This window comes from Zootoca vivipara, chromosome 12, assembly GCF_965207765.1.
Source record: "Zootoca vivipara chromosome 12, rZooViv2.hap1.1, whole genome shotgun sequence".
Taxonomy (NCBI): Eukaryota; Metazoa; Chordata; class Lepidosauria; order Squamata; family Lacertidae; genus Zootoca; species Zootoca vivipara.
In genome coordinates this window covers 52772462-52792162 of record NC_142595.1, presented here as the reverse complement: position 1 = coordinate 52792162, position 19701 = coordinate 52772462, and the positions used below count along the sequence as shown (strand labels likewise).

The window sequence follows — 19701 nt, the reverse complement described above, 5'->3', positions numbered from 1 at the left end:
CCCCGCCGGCCCCGCAGTTTCTAGCAACTGGGATTCAGAAGCATCTCCGTCCTAAGCACAGCCACCCTGGCTAGGAGCCATAGAAAGCCCTCCAGGAATTCGTCAAATCCCCTCTTGCAGCTGTCTAGGTCAATGGTCATCACAGCCTCTTGTGGGAGGGAGTTCCACAGTTTAACTGCGCACTGCTTGAAGAAGGACACATTGTTTTCTCTTTCCGCTTATCTTCCAACGTTCAGCATCGTTGGATGTCCCCAAGCCTTGTAGCGTCATTCAAGAGGGTGAAAAAACTTCTCCCCGTAAATTTTATCCATGCATAATTTGAGACACCGCTTTCATGTCCACCCCTGGGCTCCTCTGCTTTTTTATAACCCAGAACGCGGCAGCTAGACTGGGGAATGGGAGCGGCCGCCGAGACCACATAACACCGGTCCTGAAAGACCTACATTGGCTCCCAGTACGTTTCCGAGCACAATTCAAAGTGTTGGTGCTGACCTTTAAAGCCCTAAATGGCTTCGGTCCAGTATACCTGAAGGAGCGTCTCCTCCCCCATCGTTGTGCCCGGACACTGAGGTCCAGCGCCGAGGGCCTTCTGGCGGTTCCCTCGTTACGAGAAGCCAAGTTACAGGGAACCAGGCAGAGGGCCTTCTCGGTAGTGGCGCCCACCCTGTGGAATGCCCTCCCACCAGAGGTCAAAGAAAACAACAATTACCAGACCTTTAGAAGGCATCTTAAGGCAGCCCTGTTTAGGGAAGCTTTTAATGTTTGATGAATTTCTGTATTTTAATGTTTTGTTGGAAGCCGCCCAGAGTGGCCGGGAGAACCCGGCCAGATGGGAGGGGTATAAATAATAAATTATTATTTATTATTATTATTATTATTATTATTATTATTATTAACCTAAAAAAGCCCCAAATGTTGAAACCTGTTCTCTAGGAGTAGTTCCTTCCCTTTCCCAAGATAAGGAAGAGGGATGGAGGAGATATATTTAGGCATCAGACCTGCCCTGAGTAGGGTTCCCCCCCTCCCTTTTAGGGTTGGGGGACAAGGAGCGCTGCCAAGATGTGCTGCTGCCGCCGCCAACTTTCTTAGAAAGGTGTGCAGAGATTCGGGCTGGCTTTGGGTGGCTGCCCAGGCCTTGCCCCTCCCTCAACAGCGGCAGGCGTGAAAGAAGGGGGGGAAATCCCCCTTATCAGTGAACATGCAACTGCAACACAGATTAAGCAATACTGGGGAGCTGTTCCTTGGGAGGCGGGGAGGGGGGAGGCAGGCACAGCCCTGACTTCTGGAGATAAAAGCTGCTTTCTGCTTACCCGCCTGTACAGTATTACAATAGCGGTTGGCAGTGCCAACAGAGCTGACCTGAAGAGCTGCCTGACATGCCACAGCAAAAACGCAGCGAGACGAGACCTGCAGGAATTCCACCGGTGGCTTTGGCACAAATCCGCTAATCGGAGCTTTGTTGAATCACAGAATTGCAGAGTCGTCTAGGGCTCATCTAGTCTAACCCCCTGCAATGCAGGAATCGCGGCTAAATAATCCCTGACAGATGGCCATCCAACCTCTCTCTCTAAAAAAAAATCTCCAATGAAGGAGAGTCCACTGCCTTTCAAGGAAGTCCATTCCACTGCTGAATGGCTCCTGCCATCAGAAAAGTCTTCCTGAGGTTTAGTCAGAATCTCCTTCCTTGCAATCTGAATCTAGAGCAGTAGAAAACAAGCCTGCTCTACCTTCCATGCCGTGTTTGAAATTAGCCAGGCGCCAGGCGCATTTTGCACCTGGCTTTCAGCCACTTGTGACCAAGAGAATATGCCTGGGCGCCAGGACGGTGCCTGACATCTCCAACCTCTGGGGATCCCTGGATCTCGGCTGCTTCCGCACACTAAGTCCCAACCGTGTAGAATTCCATCAGTTAGATTCAATCGGATTGAATTTCAGAAATCAAAATGCTTTTTCCGTGTAGCCTGAGCAGGAGCCCTCACCCTTAGGAAAAAGAGGTCGGAATAGGCCAATATATATGTGGGCTGTCCCTGGGTCAAGAGACTTTTCTTCTTCTTTAAGTTCTCAAAGCTCTTAAACGAGCTCAAGGTTGTCCTTTGAGCTAGCCAGGTGCTCAACTGAGAATCAATCACAGCCAGTCCATCGCTTGAAAAATAAGACTTTAGAGCCGTCTTGGCCCAAAAGGGCAATGGCGATTGCAACCTTGGGTTTAGGCCTGCTTCCCGATTCTGGTACCAGGAGATTAAACGAGAGGTGTCTCCCGGAGCAACCAACTGCAGCTACTGTGCAACCAGGACGCTAGGTCTCACCTGAGCACTTCCCTTTTGGAAGGCAGGTACAAATTCCCCAAATAAAGCCCCTCTCCCTGCAGCTGGAAGGTACTGAGCGGGGAAGGGAGGGATCCTGCCACTGCGATGTGTGGCAGGTGCTGCCTCCTTCCCTGGAGCAGGTCTAAACCACATGAGAGGGAGAAAGGAGAGCTTGAGAAAGGTTTTGGCCTGGAGGAGCCGGGAAGGAGGGAAGCCCGTTGTCCGTCCGCCCCCCCCCCCGCAAGGGCTGCCCCCCCGTCTCTCCTCGGGAGCTTCCTTCCTTCCTTCCTTCCAGCTCTTGCTTCAGATCCAGAGGCAGAGAGAGAGGAGCTACGTGAGGCTGCTGCAGCAACAACAGCAGCCCCCCCCCGTCTCCCTCTGTCCGTGTCCTGCGTCTGAACCCCTTGGCGTCCTTCCCTGCACACACGACTGCTCCAGAAGGGGATCCTCCCTCCCCCCCCCCGCAGCCGCCCCGGCTCAGCCCAAAGGAAGAGACAACACACAAGCCCTGGATCAAGTCCGCTCTGCTGTCTAGCCCCAATGCTCCTAAGAGCATAGGAAGAGCATCGGCCAGGCCAGGCCAAGAGGGGAATCTAGATAGACTGCCTCTGGCCCTGGAGGTTCCATAAGGACAAGGGAAGAGCCTGGCCTGCATCTTGTCCTCACAAGGGCTGACTGGATACCCATTATGGCAGGGGTGTCAAACTCAAATTCATCGGGGGCCGCATCAGCAGTTTGGTCACCCTCAAAGGGCCGGTTGTATCTGTAGGACTATGTGTCCACTCTTTATCATCATAAATTATTGTCACTGCATTCAATTATTACTGTTTTTTGTAATAATGTAAGTAATAACTAGCTCTGAAAGCAGAAACATAGTCAGAATAATGGCAAGTAGATATTCAAATGTACAATTATTGTACAATTTATTGAAAAATGATTTTTGGTAATTGCACTAGGTGGTGGAGGCTCGCTAGGGTTTCATGCAGGACCTTTGCAGAGCTACTAGTACCTGGAGATGCTGGGGTCCTTCTGCATGCAGGACAGATGTTCTGCCAGTGAGCCACCACCCTTCACCAAAGGGACTGGCTGAGGTTGACTCACTAGAGCTGCTCTCCTGGTTCCAGGGTTTAAGGGCCAGAAGTATAAAGCAGAATCCTATGTTTCTGAGGAGAGGAGAGGGAGGGAGGGAGGGGAGGGAGGGAGGGAGGAAGGAAGGAAGGAAGGAAGAAAAGAGGGAGGGAGAGAGGAAGGAAGTAAAGAGGGGAGAGAAAGAAGAGTAGGAAATAAGGAAGGGAATAAAGAAGGAAAGAAAAAGAAAGAGGGAGAGAAGACGGAAAGGGAGAAAGAAGGAAGGAAGTAGAGGGAAAGAAAGAATAAGAATGAGGGAGAGGAAGAAAGATGGGAAGGACGGAAGGAAGGAAGGAAGGAAGGAAGGAAGGAAGGAAGGAAGGAAGGAAGAGAAAAGAGGGAGCAGGAGGGAGAGAGGAAGGAAAGAGGTGAGAGAAAGAATAGTAGGAAAGAAGGAATAAAGAAAGAAAGAAAAAGAAAGAGGGAGAGAAGACAGAGATAAAGAAGGAAGGAAGGAGAGGGAAAGAAAGAATAAGAACGAGAGAGAGGAAGAAAGAAAGGGAAGGGGGGGTCGCCGCCTTGATTCAGCGCCAGAAAAGAGCGCGAAGGGACCCACGGGCAAAAAGCATTTCCCGTGCAGCGTGAGGCAGTGGGTGTCCGTTTTAGGAGAAGTGCGTAAAGCCTCAGAGTTGCACGTTCGTGAGGCTGAGCCGCTGCTGAGCTCACGTTCATGAGGCTGAGCCGCAGCAGGAGGAGGAGGAGGTGAGGCAAGAGGAGGCGGAGGCTTGCCGGGTCGGTGCCCGGCAGCGCCGTGCGGAGAGTCCTGAGCCTCTGGGATGCAGCAGTGCTCTGTAGCACTTTGAATCCTCCTCCTCCTCCACACGGCGCTGCTGGGTGCTTTGTCTGTGCTTCAGCAGCAGCAGCAGCAGAAGCAGTTTCCAGGCGCCGAGCCGTGGCAGGAGGAGGAGGATTCAAAGTGCTACAGAGCACTGCTGCGTCGCAGAGGCTCGGGACTCTCCGTGCGGCGCTGCCGGCCGTTGACCCGGAAAGCTGCCTCCTTCTCCTGCTGTGGCTTGGGGCGCTCCACGCAGCGCTGCTCTGGCCGCCTTTCTACCCCCCCCCGCCCCCAGCTGTTTGTCGGCGCTTTGTCGGCGCGGCGCTTCAGAAGCAAGGTCCCGCTGCTGGGTCCCGCTGGCTGGGGCGCTCGGCGGGCCACATGACGAGGTCTGGCGGGCCGGATTTGGCCCCCGGGCCTTGTGTTTGACACCCGTGCATTATGGTAAACCAGCAAGCAGGATCTGGGCACAAGAGCACTCCTCTAGCTCCCAGAAACTGCTGCCAACTGTGGAGGCAGATCGCCCTCTCCTCCATGAATTTGTCTAATCCTCTTTTAGGACATGAACGTGTCTTTTCAGCAGTATTCATGACCCTGGTGCTTTCCAGATTTGGACTACAACTTTTCTTTGGACTACAACTCCCATCAGCCCCCAGCCAGCATGGCCAATAGTCAGGGAGGGTCCTGCCGCTTGTAGAGAGCACCGGGTTGGGGAAGGCTGCGTCACAGGGTCGCAAGCAGACTCAGGCCTGGTTTCTTTTGCAGAAAGGGTGCCCAACTTCCTCCAGTTTCAGGGAGGGACGCAAGTTGTGGCACTCAATCACCCCCCGCATCCTAGCTATAACAGGAGAAAATTACACATAATTTGAGATTTCAGCTACAACCTCCAGACGCTATTTATACGATCTGGCATTCCTTTCTTACATATACAGTGGAACCATCCTTTTCAAGACAACCTTCGCCACAAGCCTGGCAAATCGCAAACTAGACCTGATCACCTAAGAACGCTGATATTCTTTATGTGGAGACAACATCTATTATTCCCACTTTTTCTTTTCACGCCTTGGAACCTGCTATTTTAACCCATGAACTTATTTGATGTGCCCCTTTCATAGTTTTGCTATTCGTCTTTTCATTCCCATCTCCTTTTTTAATGGCTCTCCCTGTTTTAGACACATTATAAAACCAAATTTTAAAATCTTTACTAGGGATGGGCAATAGGACATAACCTAGGTTTGAACTCCATATCGTGATAACCGTTTCCTAAGATTTGACCTGGCAATACATCACGAATCATGATGCTTGCGTGTGTTTGTACTATGCAAAAATCTTATTGCGGGAAAAGCCGTGAAGCCAGCCAAGGACTCTACATACCGTGTTTCCCCCTTTTTAAGACACCGTCTTATTCTTTTTTTTACTCAAAAAACCCCACGGTGTCTTATTTTCAGGGGATGTCTTGTACCTTAAGGCCTCCTCGGAGGGGCCAGGCAGCTGGCTCGGGGTGCTGCTGGGCGCTCTGTGCGGTGCTGCTGCAGCAGCCGGTTCCAAGCACCAAGGCAGCAGGCCGGTTCCGGTTCCGGTGGCGAGGTGGCAGGCAAAAAAAAGGAAGAAGAAGAGGCCAGGCTGCTCCGCTCCCTCCAGCGCTGCAGGGTGCTCCGAGCGATCGGCGCTGCGGAGCGCTCTGCTGTGCAGCTGCCGTTTCCGGTGGCGGGGCGGCAGGAAAAAAAAGAGGCCAAGCCACTGCGCTCTGCCCGGCGCTGCGGAGCGCTCTGCTCTGCAGCCGTCGGTTCCGGTGGTGGGGCGGCAGGCTGCCTCGGGCAGGCAAAAAAAAGAGAGGCCAGGCTGCTGGCGCGGGCACTCCAGGCGCTCGCTGCTGCAGCAGCAGCCGGTTCCAGGCCCCTCTGGCTGGCTGGGTCCCACTGGCTGGCTGGGGCGCTCGACGGTCTCGTTCTACATGGCATGGAGGTATGCCTTATTTTCGGGGGGTGTCTTATGTTTCACTAATGCTAAAAAATGCTGCCATGGCTTACTTTCTGACTACGTATTAAAAAAGGGGAAACACGGTAGCTCCATCTTTGTTTCAGACATCACGATATGTCGGTATATCACAATGTTTAGCTGGTGGTATATCACGATATTGAAAACCAGACATTGTCTAGTCCTAATCTTTACCGAACGCCTACCCCAAATGTATTTTTCAAGGCCTAGGAACTTGATTTGGAGATCTCCAGTAGGCAGACATCTGCAATGGACAGGGGTGCAACTGCAGGTGGAAACGACCCATAGATTGTCACCTGAGGCCCTTCTTTGTGCTGCCCCCTCCACGGAAGGAACATCAAAACGGGGCCTTTTCACCGGTGGCTCCCCATTTGCAGAATTGCTTTCCTTTGGGAAGCTTGCCAGGTGCCATCACTGTATTATCTTCAGACGCCAAGCAAAAACATTCCTCCTTAGCCAGGCCTTCTGCCTTTAGCTACCTGTGGCCTTTTAGAGCCGAGGTGGGTGAGTTGCTTTTAATGTTTTAACACACACACACACATGTACATCATTTTGTAGGTGGCTTTAAGTTGCCATGGTAAAAAAAAGAGAGACTAATTAATTTAACTAATAAAGAGCAGCACACGGAAGGAGTTGCCATGGCAAAAAAGAGACACTAATTTAATAAATAAGTAAAAGAAATAAAAGAGCGGCGATGGTTGTGCAATGCGCATCTGAGGTTAGGCCTACATGTCCCACCCGCTCAGTTGCACACACACCCCCCCGTGCGGAAACAGCCCCACAGCCCACCCCCCAAAAGGAAGGAGGGGGAATCCGCCCCGAAGCCAGTCAGCTCCTCCTCTCCTGGAGGGCAGAGGGAAAGAGGCTGCCTTGCAAGCTGACCTCTTGCAGCCCCGCCAGGCATTTTGCAGCTGGCCTGTCTCCATGCAAAGGCAGCCCAAGGAGGCAGCTGCTCCTTCCTCTCCCTCTCCTTCCCACCCCCCAGCCAGAGCACACACACCCCCACCCCGGCTAAAAATAAGAGCTGGGGGAAAAGAAACCCCCAACCCACCAGATGTTTCCTTTCCAGGATAAAAGGAGGGCTTTTTGAAGAAGTCACTTGCTGGCTGACCGGCCGGCTGGCTGCACATTCCTCACAGGTGGAAACGTTGAGTGGGAGCCAGGAGGGAGCAGCTCTGGCTTTTCGGGGGGGGGTTCTCCTCTAGCTAAAGGTGCTCTGATGGGGGGTGGACAGGGAGAAGCTTCCCAGCAGCCCCCGGAAAACAAGGCTGGAAAGCCTGCAGTCCTCTCTTGCTCACGCCCAAGGATGGCTCCATGGGAGACATGGAGGCCACTTCTTAGTATTCTTATATTTATATCTCACTTAAACCTTTCAGGATATCTTTGGGAGAAGAAAAGGCCCAGGAGTAAACCCTATGTAAATCCAGAGAGGAGTCCCTAAGACGGTCGGATGGCATCTTGTACGCCTCCTTCCGGCAACGTCTTGCTCTGCTTTCCTTTGGACCACATCACCAAAGCCAAAAGGGGGCTGGGTCTTGTCATCTGGGCAGCCCGGGACCCCCAGACACACCGCCCCAGGCCTGCACCCCAGGGAGGCCACTTTGACTTCACCCCCAGAGGCGCACTCCGTTGTCTCTCGAGACAGGCAGATGGCAGCATCATCTATCTCTCAACCTTCTTCCTCCAAAGACCACAAGGTGGTGTATATATTTCTCCCCCTGTATCGCCACAACAAGCCTGTGAGGCAGGTAATAATAATAATAATAATAATAATAATAATAATAATAATAATTTATTTATACGCCACCCATCTGGCTGGGTTTCCCCAACCACCCTGGGCGGCTCCCAATCGAATATTAAAAACAAAATACAGCATTAAGCATTAAAAACTTCCCTAAACAGGCCTGCCTTCAGATGTCTCCTAACAGTCAGATAGCTGTTTATTTCCTTGACATCTGGTGGGAGGGCGTTCCACAGGTCGGGCGCCACCACTGAGAAGGCCCTCTGCCTGGTTCCCTGAAACCTCGCTTCTCGCAGGGAGGGAACTGCCAGAAGGCCCTCGGAGCTGGACCTCAGTGTTCGGGCAGAACGCTGGGGGTGGAGGTGCTCCTTCAGGGATACTGGACGGAGGCTGTTTAGGGCTTTCAAGGTCAGCACCAACACTTAGGCTGAGAGTGAGGGACTGGTCCGCAAGGCTGCTTCCTCACGGCCATGTGGGGTCTCCCCCACCTCAGGGGCTTAAGCCCACCACCCCACCCCAGCAGCACACAAGGGGCACCTCCAGCAGCGAGCGTGGATAGGAAGGCAGGGAGTCCTTGGAGTAGCAAGAGAAGGCTGGGGGGGGGCAGCAAGGAAGATGTTCCAGGATGTCCCTGCCCAAAGATGCCTACAAGGCAGAAGGAAGAGGGCTGAAGAAACCATGGTGGGGGTTTTAGGATAGGAATATAAGAAGCCGCCTTACACCATAGCAAGTCAGACTAATAGTGCATCTGGCTCAATACTGTCTACACTGGCTGGCGGCAGCAGCCGCTCCCCAGGGGTTTCTGCAGCCCTACCTGGAGATGCCGTTGGGGGCTGGAGCTGGGACCGCCTGCATGCAATGCTAACACTCTCCCCCTGAGTTAAGAAGGCCCTCCCCCAAAGCAGAGATGCGCAGAACTGCAGAGTTGGAAAGGGTCCCAGGGGTCATCTAGTCCAACCTCCATGCAATGCAGGAATTGTGGCTGAAGGATCCCTGAAAAATGGCCATCCAACCTCTGCTATAAAAAACTTCCAAGGAAGGAGAGTCCGCCCCCTTCCAAGGCCATCTGTTCTTCTTGAACGGCTCTCGCTGTCAGAAAGTCCTTCCTGGTGTTTAGTCGGAATCTTCTTTCTTGGGCCTTGAAGCCCTGGGTTCAGGTCCTCCCTTCTGGAGCGTCAAGAAACAAGCTTGCTCCATCTCCTATGTGACAGCCCTTGAGGTATTTGAAGGCGGCTCTCCGCCTCTTCTCCAGGCCAAACACCCCCCACTCCCTCAGGAGCTGTGCCCCCAATCAAGAGCTGTGCCTGTGGCCATGTGGCCCTGCAGGGGCTGATGGGAGTTGTAGTCTGAGAGATCTGGAGGGCGCCAGGACTGCAGAAGGCTGTCGTCAAGCAAAGGCTCATGCACACCTCCCAGGGTTGAGCTCTGCAAATTGTCAGCAGACAGCTGAGAGGCCAGGCATGAGTGGGGGGGTGGTCTTTGGGGACTGGAGGGACCCCGTCCCTCTCTGACAGCTGTTTCTCCCCCCCCCTCGAAACAGAGTCCCATTTCACAGCTGCCGGTGGCATTAACATTCCTCGGGCAAGAAGGCCAGGCCGGCCGGTTCCCCACGACACCCTCCAGGGAAGCTGCGGGGCTGGACGGGTCCTGCTCCCCACATACCCACTCTCTCTGCAAAGCCCACCTCAGGCGGGGGACATCCCTTCTGCAAACCACATAGAGGAAACGTAATGGCTATGCTCTGCCTCCACTGTTTACTTATTTATTTTCACAGGATCACAGAATTGTAGAGCTGGAAGGGAACCTGAGGGTCATCTAGTCCAACCCCCAAAATGGATATCCCCCCTTTTTATTATATCTATTTTATATCCCGCTTTTTTCTATAAGGAGCTCAAGGTGGCGCGCATGCTTCTCTCCCCGCCCCCCAACCGGCCTCATTTAATCCCCACAACAACCTTGTGAGGTAGGTCAGACGGATAGAAGGCAGCGACTAGCTCTAGGTCAGCCAGCAAACTTCATAGCCAAACGGGGATTTGAACCCTGGATCGGTGCCCCCACCCCCTCCAGCTTCATTTCCTACAACCTCCCCACCCCTAGAAACTGGGCCAGACCTCTACCTAGCTGAAGGCAGGTGGGTAGCACCTTCCTTTCTCCCCCACCCAAGGCCTGGCCCCTCCTGCAGTCAAGGCCAGGATTTCATAATCCTAGAATTGCGAGGGGCACCCCAAGGGTCATCTAGCTCAACCCCCTGCAATGCGGGAGCCAGCACTAAGTCATCCCTGACAGATGGTCATCCCCTCTGTTTTAAAACCAGGGAGTCTGTTCCACTGTCAAACAGCTCTTATCTTACCCTCCAAAAGTTCCCCCCACCCTGGAGCTGCTGATCTGGCAGCCTCTCTTGCCTGGACCCTTTATTGGGGGGTGGGGGTGGGATCTGGATTCGAATCAGAGGAAGCGTTTGTCCCTCTGCTGCGGTGGGCAGCCCCTCTCCCCGGTCCCTGACACAGATTCCCATCTCTTCTCACGTCCCAAACGCCTTCTCCTCTCTGTGGGATTTCTGCTTTATCGCCCGAGTTTGCTGCACTGCGGGACAAGGAAGGAGGCCTTCCAGCCTCTGTGCTCTTTCTCACAGCCCTCCTCCCAGAGATAAGCAGCGGAGGCAGCTCAAAGTGTGGGAAACCTTCCTAATCTCCCCTGCTGAGGCCGCCAGCACCCAAGGAGGGGGGGGGAAGGCCCCTCTTCCTTTTCCCAGCCACTGTCCCTTCGTCTCCCGCACAACACACGCCAAGGGCAGGAGCCACAGGGGCCCTCGAGGAGACCTTGAGCCATAGATTCACAGAGTTGGAAGGGAACCCTGAGGGTCATCTGGCCTGACCGGCTGCAATGCAGGAATAGGCAGCTGTCTATGGCTCGGACCTGCCATGGGCCCAACACACAGCCACGTATAGCCCGTTCCAGCTGCCAGACTAGCCCAGAGTATGCTGAACTGCCCACACGTGGCTTCCAATACTGAATCCACTCCACGAGAGAACCAGGCCCCGTGGGTCCTACATCTATGTTTTACAAGAATTAAGCTTCTGGTCCTCTGACCACCAGCAGCCCATGTCCTGGTCAGAAGAAGAGACAAGCGGCCTGTCGGGTCCACCATCCCGTTCCCACTATGGCCATGCATGTGCCCATTGTGGGAAAACTCTCCTACATAGCTGCGTGAAGCACTTTCTTTTATTGTTCTCCAGGGCCCTTCTCGACGCCACCGCCACAAAACTGGGACTCGGATTCAAGATTCTCCCCAGGCTGCTGGCTCGACGCCAAAGGCGGCCACACTCCATGAACACGGACAGTGTACACACTAACTCTGCACGCTGGAATAATCATAATCATAATTTATTATTTATACCCCGCCCATCTGGCTGGGTTTCCCCAGCCACTCTGGGCAGCTTCTAACAAAATATTAAAATACAATAGTCCTTCAATAGTCTTAAAAACTCTTCTGTCTTTCCCTAAGCCCACCCAAACTTGACTTGGGCTTCTTTTCCTCCTTGCAAATGTGGGCTTGGCTTCATTCCGTCTCTTTAATTCTTCTGCAGCTTCCCTTGGAAACGCAAGAGGAGTTGCTGGCGAAGAAGCGGCAGAGATCCAAGGTGGGAGTTTGAAGGGGAGGCGTGGGGAGAGAATCGCTTGATCCTGAGTCAAACCGTTGTTCCTTCAAGCGGTTCTGGGTGGGGGTCTCTCCCAGCCCTACCTAGAAATGCCAACGGGAATTGAACCCAGTCCTTTCTACTGGGCTAAGGATCTAGAGCAGGGGTCCCCAAACTAAGGCCCGGGGGCCGGATGCGACCCAATCGCCTTCTCAATCCGGCCCGTGGACGGTCCAGGAATCAGCATGTTTTTACATGAGTAGAATGTGTCCTTTTATTTAAAATGCATCTCTGGGTTATTTGTGGGGCATAGGAATTCGGTCATATTTCCCCCCAAAATATAGTCCGGCCCCCCACAAGGTCTGAGGGACAGTGGACCGGCCCCCTGCTGAAAAAATTTGCTGACCCCTGATCTAGAGCATGGGTAGGCAACCTCAGGCCCGTGGGCCACATGCGGCCCAACCGCCTTCTCAATCCGGCCCACGGACGGTCCGGGGATCAGCGTGTTTTTACATGAGTAGAATGTGTGCTTTTCTTTAAAATGCATCTCTGGGTTATTTGTGGGGCATAGGAATTTGTTCATTCCCCCGCCCCCCCCAAAAAATAGTCCGGCCCACCACATGGTCTGAGGGACAGTGGACCGGCCCATGGCTGAAAAAGGTCGCTGACCCCTGATTTGGGGCATAACATTCAGACTGCAGATTGGGGAAAGTTGTGGAAAACGGGTTTTGAAATTTACAGCATGTCGTACACTGAAAGAAAATGATATGGAAATGATGTACCGGTGGTATTCGACTCCTAGCAAGCTAGCAAAAATGTATAGAACAAGTACGAATACCTGCTGGAAATGTAAAGAGAAAGAAGGAACCTTTTATCCAAGGTGGTGGTCGCGTAAGGTAATAAAAGCTTTCTGGGAAAGGATATATAACAAACTTTGGGGGGGGATGTTTGAAATAACTTTTAACCAAAAGTCTTTTTATTAGGAATTGTAGGTATTGATATACCAAAGGGGCAGAAAGGACTTTTTATGTATGCGACAACAGCCGCACGGATGGAAAGAAGCCCAGAGATGGAAAGGGAAAAAAAGAGTCCCTGCCAGGGAGGAATGGCAAATTAAGCTGTTGGACTCTGCCGAAATGGCAAAACTGACTGGAAAGCTCAGGAACCAAGAGGACAAAAACTTCAAGAAAGAATGGGGAAATTTTATCTAGGAGTCCACTGTAAGCAGATGAAAACATCAGCAGGATTTCAATCTCACTTGTTGTAATCTAATAAATACTATGGATAATACGGACAGATATAAAATACCGATTAAGATATAATATGCAGTTGAAAATGTTAACCTTAGGATCCACGGAGGGGGTGGGGGGGAGGCCTAGAGATTCAGAGAAATCTCTGTATATGGAAATGTATTTGGTTTTATTATAAATCTATATTTGAAAAATGAAATAAAAACGAATTTTTTTAAAAAGAGCTTTGCTCAGCATCAGAGAACAGGCCTGGAGTGCAGGAGGGTCCCAAATTTGCCAGCCAAGAGCAGACAAGCAAGTGGTGGAGGGCCAACCTTGACGCCCATGGGGAGGGGTCCTCAACCCCCTCCACCACCACCGAGAGCAGCTGCTTGCCAGGAGGGCCGTGCTCTGCCTGCAAGGTCCGAGGCAGCCATGTTTCTGAATGCCAGTTGCTGGAAACCAGAGGAGGGGAAAGCTCTGCTCTTGCTATCGGGTCCTGCTGGCGGGATGCCCTTGGGGGCATCTGCTTGGCCACTGTGAGCACAGGATGCTGGACTGGAGGGGCCTGATCCAGCAGGGCTCGTAGTTTGTTCTTGTGTTCTTGCAGAGGAGGAAGCAGGTTTGGCTATGAAGCTATGAAACTCGGGCGTCTGCAATGCCCAGGCGTTTCAAAGGCCAGGAATTCAGGAGAGATCCCAGCCCTGCATGTGGACAGAGAAACCCTCTCCAGTGACCAAGGGACAAAAGGGGGGAAATACCTCTTGGGCCAAGAACAAAAGCACTTCCTCATAGTGGAAAACGCACCCCCCTCCACCCCCAAACCAAGCAGGGACCAGCTCCAAGGGGATCAAAGAGGCTTCCCCAGTTAAAAAGGAGCACACAAAAGTTTCCTTTGTCCACACAGAGGTGTCTAGAATCCCCTGTAGAAGGGGGAGGGAAAAAACATACCAGATGTCTTCCACTCCCTGAAACCAGATCCAGACCTCTCTTGGCGTGCACGCTTTTGTCTCGGCCTTTTTTCTTTCTCCAAATCCACTACGACCCAAGCTTCCAACCCTCGGTTGCGGAGAAGTGTTTGGAAACGAGACTGACAAGTGTTTCCTGAAAGGCCAAGAAGCCTAATGGGGGTGGTTCCAGGGTTTGGAAGGAGGGGAAGAAGGGAGGCAAGAGGCCTATGCGCTGCACACTGCAGCCGCCTAGTCCCCCTGCACCCTCCCTTCCACTCGAAACCAGACCTTTGCCATCCTGATCCTCGCTAACATGCTAAGCCTGCCAACCAAATCCAGGCACAGCTGCAGGTAAAATCTCACTGTGCTGAGAGCTGGGGGCTTCCATGTCCCCAAATAACGTACAGTCCCAGGCCCTATGCCAGACCTGGACCCCCACCAGCAAGCCAGGGCCCCTCCCCTGCCCACAAACCTCCAGCAGACGGCACCTTTGCACCACACCCTTCGCCAACCTGGTGCCAGGTGTTTTGGACTACAACTCCCAGCATGGCCAGGCTCCCCCCAGCGCCAGCATCATATGGCTGTGCCGGCTGGGGTTGATGGGAGTTGCGGTCTCAAACCCCTGGTTGGGGGAGGTTGCTCTACTGCACCCTGTTTCAAGGAAGGAACCCCCCAGGGGGTTAAGTTCTAGCCGCTTCCCAAGGCAACACGCCATACATGTTTGGGAGGAACGTTGCTCCGTTGTGGTACCTCGCCCTGGCCAGTTACTAGGGTCCCTCGCCAAGGCAAATATTAGCTCACAGCTTCTTCCCAATAGTAACGGGGGGGGGGGGAGAGATTGCTGGAGCTCAGCACCAAGGAGACCGAAACAAATCAGGGTGAATTCTCTCTCTCTCTCTCTCTCTCACACACACACACACAAGCATGTACTAATAAGAAATATTTCAAAAACTGAAATGGCGTGTGTTCGGTTTAAATTAAGTGCCGCTTTTTAAAGCCGTCAGGTGGGACGGGCGCTGCTTTCAGGGAGGTGGGGCAGAGGAATGGGATAAGGAGACTTATTATGCTGCTGCCCGGCAGGGCTCAGTGGGGTTTTGCTGGCCCTGCCAAATGACTCGGGCTTGTGCCGCAGGGAGACTTTCTCCAGGGTTGGCTTGGCCTGTGGCTTGAATCGGGGGGTACAGCTGCAACGAAACACATCTCTCTTGTGCTGTAACTATCCAGCTTTGATTTCACCCCCGAAATGCACTCTTCCATCATCTCCCGAGACAGGCGGATGCCAACCAGCCAACTTAAGGCGTGCAAAACGTAGACCGAGGCTCCTCCTGCATGCCTTGTGAATAAGTGGGGAAGGCAGATGCCCCACGGGGCCCTGGACTGTGGCCGGCTGTTGTGTTGGTGCCGTTACGCAGTTGCTCTGCAGTGCTTTTGCTGGGGGCTCGAGTCCCGGGACCTCCCTCTCCTTTGCCCCCAACACGACTGGGGTGTTTTCTTTGCATGTGGAAGCTGAAAGGGGTGGGGGGGTGCTCCCCTCCGACGTTTCCGTGGCAGGGCTCGATCCCTCTCCCCTCCTCCCCAATCCCATGCCCTATGGAGCGAGGGCACTGTGATGCTGCTGTGGGGCATTCTGTGCCTTCTTGACCGCTGTGGTGTCGCCGGCTGCCACCTTCTCCTCATGGGGGCGTCGTGGCTGGCAATATCCGTAACTGGCAAAGTGGGCCGCAGATTCCCTTTACACTTGGCGGCGGAGAACCCGACTTTCCTTAGCCTTTCTGCCCTCCACTTCCAGGTATTTGGCGGGCAGATTCCACGTTGGCTTGCCTGCAAAATGTCTCTGGACCTGGCCACCCACCTGTTAAATCCCATGTGTGTGAAAACATTTTAGAACATTACCGGAAGAGATGAAGATGGGACTTGCTACCTCTGCCGCCTTCCAAAAGATCCATTTCCCTGGTTCTTGTCTGGTGTTGCTTTTTTGGAAACAGACAGCGAAGTGCCTGGGAAGCAGCCATAGACTGGACGCTTTCCTATGCCTCCAGCAGAGTCATGCCAGAACCAGATGCCTAAATAGGTCAGGACAGGTCCTGGGGGCAGATTCGCCCTACAATTCCCCCTTTCTTCTGCTTGCTCCGACACTCCAAACATGGACACACAGAGGGCCTTGCTTCCGTTTCCAAAACGCAAGCCGAGACTCCGTGAAGCCAAGGAACTTAAGGAAACATAAATCCCTAGAGGAAGCTACTGTACATCACATCACAGGCTAAAAGAAGGGTCACCTACGGCTGGTGTAAGATCGCCCATTAATCCAGACAGCAGCCACTCCCCCCCCAAAAAAAAATCTTTCCAGCTAGCTTAAATTTTCAGCAGTGTTGCCATAGGTCCTCTTTTCCAGGCCGTGTCCTCTTTTTCATGGGTATGTAAAAGGAGAGTTGCCATAGCGATCCATAGTTAAAAGTAGAAGGCGGCAAATATGTCCTCTTTTTTGCTCTTCAAAATGTGGCAGCCCTAGCAGGCCCCTAAAAATATTTGAAAGCAGCCCGTGAATTGGTTGAAGGGACTATATAGAAAAGGGCAGAGGGGGCAAGGCATGCTTACTCTAGAGAAGAAGGGGGGGTAGATGCATGAGAGCAGGAAGAGAAAATACGATAAGGGGGCTTCAAGAATGCAGAAGAGGGAGGGGTGGGTGGGTGGGAGAAATAGGAGAATCGGAGGAGCTTGTCTGGATCCTTGGCCAGCTGCAGAAACACTCCCAATTATAATCCAATCGACATTCCACGAAAGAAGAATTTCATTTCCACAGGATGTTGCAATGGGCCACACAACTCTCTTTCGTGAAAAAGCACATGGAAGGAGGCATGTGAGAGAAGCCCCCCCCCTTCTGTAAAGCAGAGAAGCAACTGCCCCCCACCCCTCTACAAACACCTCCGCCCTTTCTCCCCGGAAGGGCAGGCAGGCACACACAGGTCAGGTCTCTCTGCCCGCTGTGCATCTGACATGGGGTGAGATGGCACAACCCAACTCGGCTTGTCGAGACAGACGTCTTGGAATGCAGTGCCCAGGGCAACTATGCCTGGGCTTAGCTGTTGGCACCCGGTGAGAATAGCTGAAGCCACAGGTGGCGAGAAGGGAAGACCGAGCCCCTGCATGACACTGATTCTCTCCCTGCGATAGCGGGGACCCACCTCACCTCTCAGAAGACGGGCGGCTCAGCCTGAGAGGACCACCTCCCAGCAACACCCCTGTTCCGCAGCCACCAGAAACACAGATCTCCCCACGCCCTGGCAAGCTGCAAAACAGGGCAAGCCACTACGGTGTCCAGGCACACTTCAGGGCTTTGGCGCAGCTACAATTTGGGGAAGGGGGAGAATCCAGCCGACTGATCTCACCAGCGGGTCGAGAAATAAATATGGAAAACAGCCCCAAATCCTACACTGGATGCTTGTTGCCACTCACTCTGGAAAATAGCTAGAATGCAGAAAGTTGCACCTCATTTGAGATTTCGACAAGGGCCATAACCTCCTTTTTATATGAGTTGGCATTCCTTTATTACACATACAGCAGAACTATCCTTTTCGAGACAGGCCTCGTTGCAAGCCTCGCAAATCTGGAACTGTATTTAACAATCTGATAAACACTGATAGGTTCTACCTGGACTCATATGCAACTACTCGTCCCACGTACGTGTTTTATAGTTTTGTTTTTCCGTCTGTTTTTAGAGCTGCTTTATATACATTATAAAATGAAATGAAAACAAAAAACCCTTTGCCGAGAGAGAGGGGGGGGGTGGAGGTATGGATGACACAGAGTCTGAATCCTCATCCCCCAAAAGGTCTGAGCAGTCAGCAATGCATTTTATTACTATTTTGAGAACATCACGCAGCGCATCTCACATAAGCTTGCTCCGGACCCCTTTCAGGATTCAGCAAATCACTGAAATGATAATGTAACTAATAAAAGTTAGATTTAATTTCCGTTGCCAGGAAAAAAAGAGAGAGAGAGAGGTTTCGGTCTCCACCTTCAACGGCTGCCCAGCTGAAAATGAAAGGGTGGCAAACCCGCCTAAGTGCCACCCTGGCAGCAGCATCCTCTTGCTTCCACCAGAGAAGCTGACGAAGGCAGACGCCAAAAGGTTTCGCAACAGAAACTGAACGACTGCTTTGTTAATCATAGTATCTCTATCCATATACGTGAGTGAGAAAGAAAAGTATTTAATGCCTGATGTCTCATTGTGTTGGAAGCTGCCCATAGAGGCTGGGGCAACCCAGTCAGATGGGTGGGGTACAAATAATAAAATTATTGTTATTATTAGGCTCTCTCTCTCTCTGTGTGTGTATAAATATATACCTCTTCCCTGACCTGGCGCCCTCCACCTGCATCGAACTACAACTCCCACCAGCTGCGCTGGCTAGGGCGGGTGGGAACTGCGGTCCAAGTCAGGGGCAGCCGACTGAGGCTTCCTGCTGCCAGGACTTGGCCTTCAGTCCCAAGGCAGCACATGGCACAACAGCTGCAGGCAAAGAGAATCGCAAGAGGAAGAAGACCCTTGCCTTTGAAGCCTGGGCGAAGGGATGGGGAGGGAGAGGCTGGCATGCCGCTGCGAGGACATTTCACCCCACAACTGCCCCTCGACTTTCCCCATGGAGGTGGCAGTGCTGGAGTCTCCGGGCGCCTCTGTGTGTGCACCAAGGAGCTTTGGCTGGCAAGGGGCAGGCTGCAATGCCCACTCAGCCGCAGAGCTCACCGGGGCAGCTATGGGCAACACGCTTCCCCTCACAGGGCTGCCCCGAGGATTCTTGCACGCAAGCATGCCCGCCCCGCCCCCCCAATCCTCAGAGGCAAAGCAGGAAGTCCATGTGCCTTGATAGAGACACACCCTTGACTCAGGGACTTCCGCCCCCCCCCCCGCCGAGATTGCGCCACACAACTCTCCCTCCGCGATGATGGGCTGTTGTGTAAGCTGAGCTACTTCCCCTTGCAATCCAGAGGTCCCTTCACACTCAAAAGCGACACAGAATATCTGTAGGCGCACACACAGAGGGGGGGGGCATGCTTCGGAAACAGAGTCTGGGGTGGTGCATTTTGCCCACGGAAAGAGAGAAACCGATAACTGAATTTGGGCCAGAAACTGCTCAGCCGCTGCCTGTCCCTCCCCAAATCCAAAGGCTTGGTCCCGGGCAAAGCTCCTCCCCAGGTCACAGGGAGGTTGAGGAGAGAAAACAGCCACTTTTGATTAGGCAACCCAGAGCTGAAAAAGGTGTGCCAGCCCTGGGCTTGGGAGCGAAAGCAAGGTCACCGCTGCAGCCAGAGGGTTGGCAGCTCTCCTGCCCAAAGGCACCCTGGCACAGCTGAAGACCCACTACAAAAAAGGAGGGGCGCTGCTTCACCAACAGGGCTGGAAAGAAGCAGGAGGTCCTTTAAAAAGGCAGAGCCAAGATCTGCTGCGCAGGATGGGTGCGGAAGCAGGGCTGGTGGCTTCTACAAATGGAGGCAGGGACACTTAGAATCATAGAATCGTAGAGTTGGAAGAGACCAAGAGGGCCATCCAGTCCAACCCCCTGCCAAGCAGGAAACACCATCAAAGCATTCTTGACATATGCCTGTCAAGCCTCTGCTTAAAGACCTCCAAAGAAGGAGACTCCACCACACTCCTTGGTAGCAAATTCCACTGCCAAACAGCTCTTACTGTCAGGAAGTTCTTCCTAATGTTTAGGTGGAATCTTCTTTCTTGAAGAAGATTCCTTCTCTTTCCTTCTCAGAATGCAGGGCTGGCTCAGCTGTTTGGGGAATGTCCCCCAGGGGGACATTTCAGTCCCTAACCCCAAGGAACAACAGCCCCACAGCCCCCAAAGGCTGGTCAAGGGAAGCGATAGTCCCGCTTGATCCCGCCTTGGTCAGATACTGCCTGGAGTCCTGTGTCCAGGGTTCAAAATTCGCCA

General features: G+C 52.9%; 1 protein-coding gene across 3 annotated transcripts in view; it reads right to left on the bottom strand.

Annotated features, from left to right (window-relative positions):
- LRCH4 (leucine rich repeats and calponin homology domain containing 4) overlaps positions 1-19701 on the bottom strand; it is a 55174-nt gene that overhangs the window by 20036 nt on the left and 15437 nt on the right. Inside the window, exon 1 of one of the 3 annotated variants that reach the window (XM_060281958.2) lies at positions 13767-13975. The exons of the other annotated variants lie outside the window; for them this stretch is intronic. The gene's annotated coding sequence lies outside the window, so the exon portion shown is untranslated. Of the gene's footprint in view, positions 1-13766; positions 13976-19701 lie in introns of those variants that run through there. 3 annotated transcript variants of the gene reach the window in all.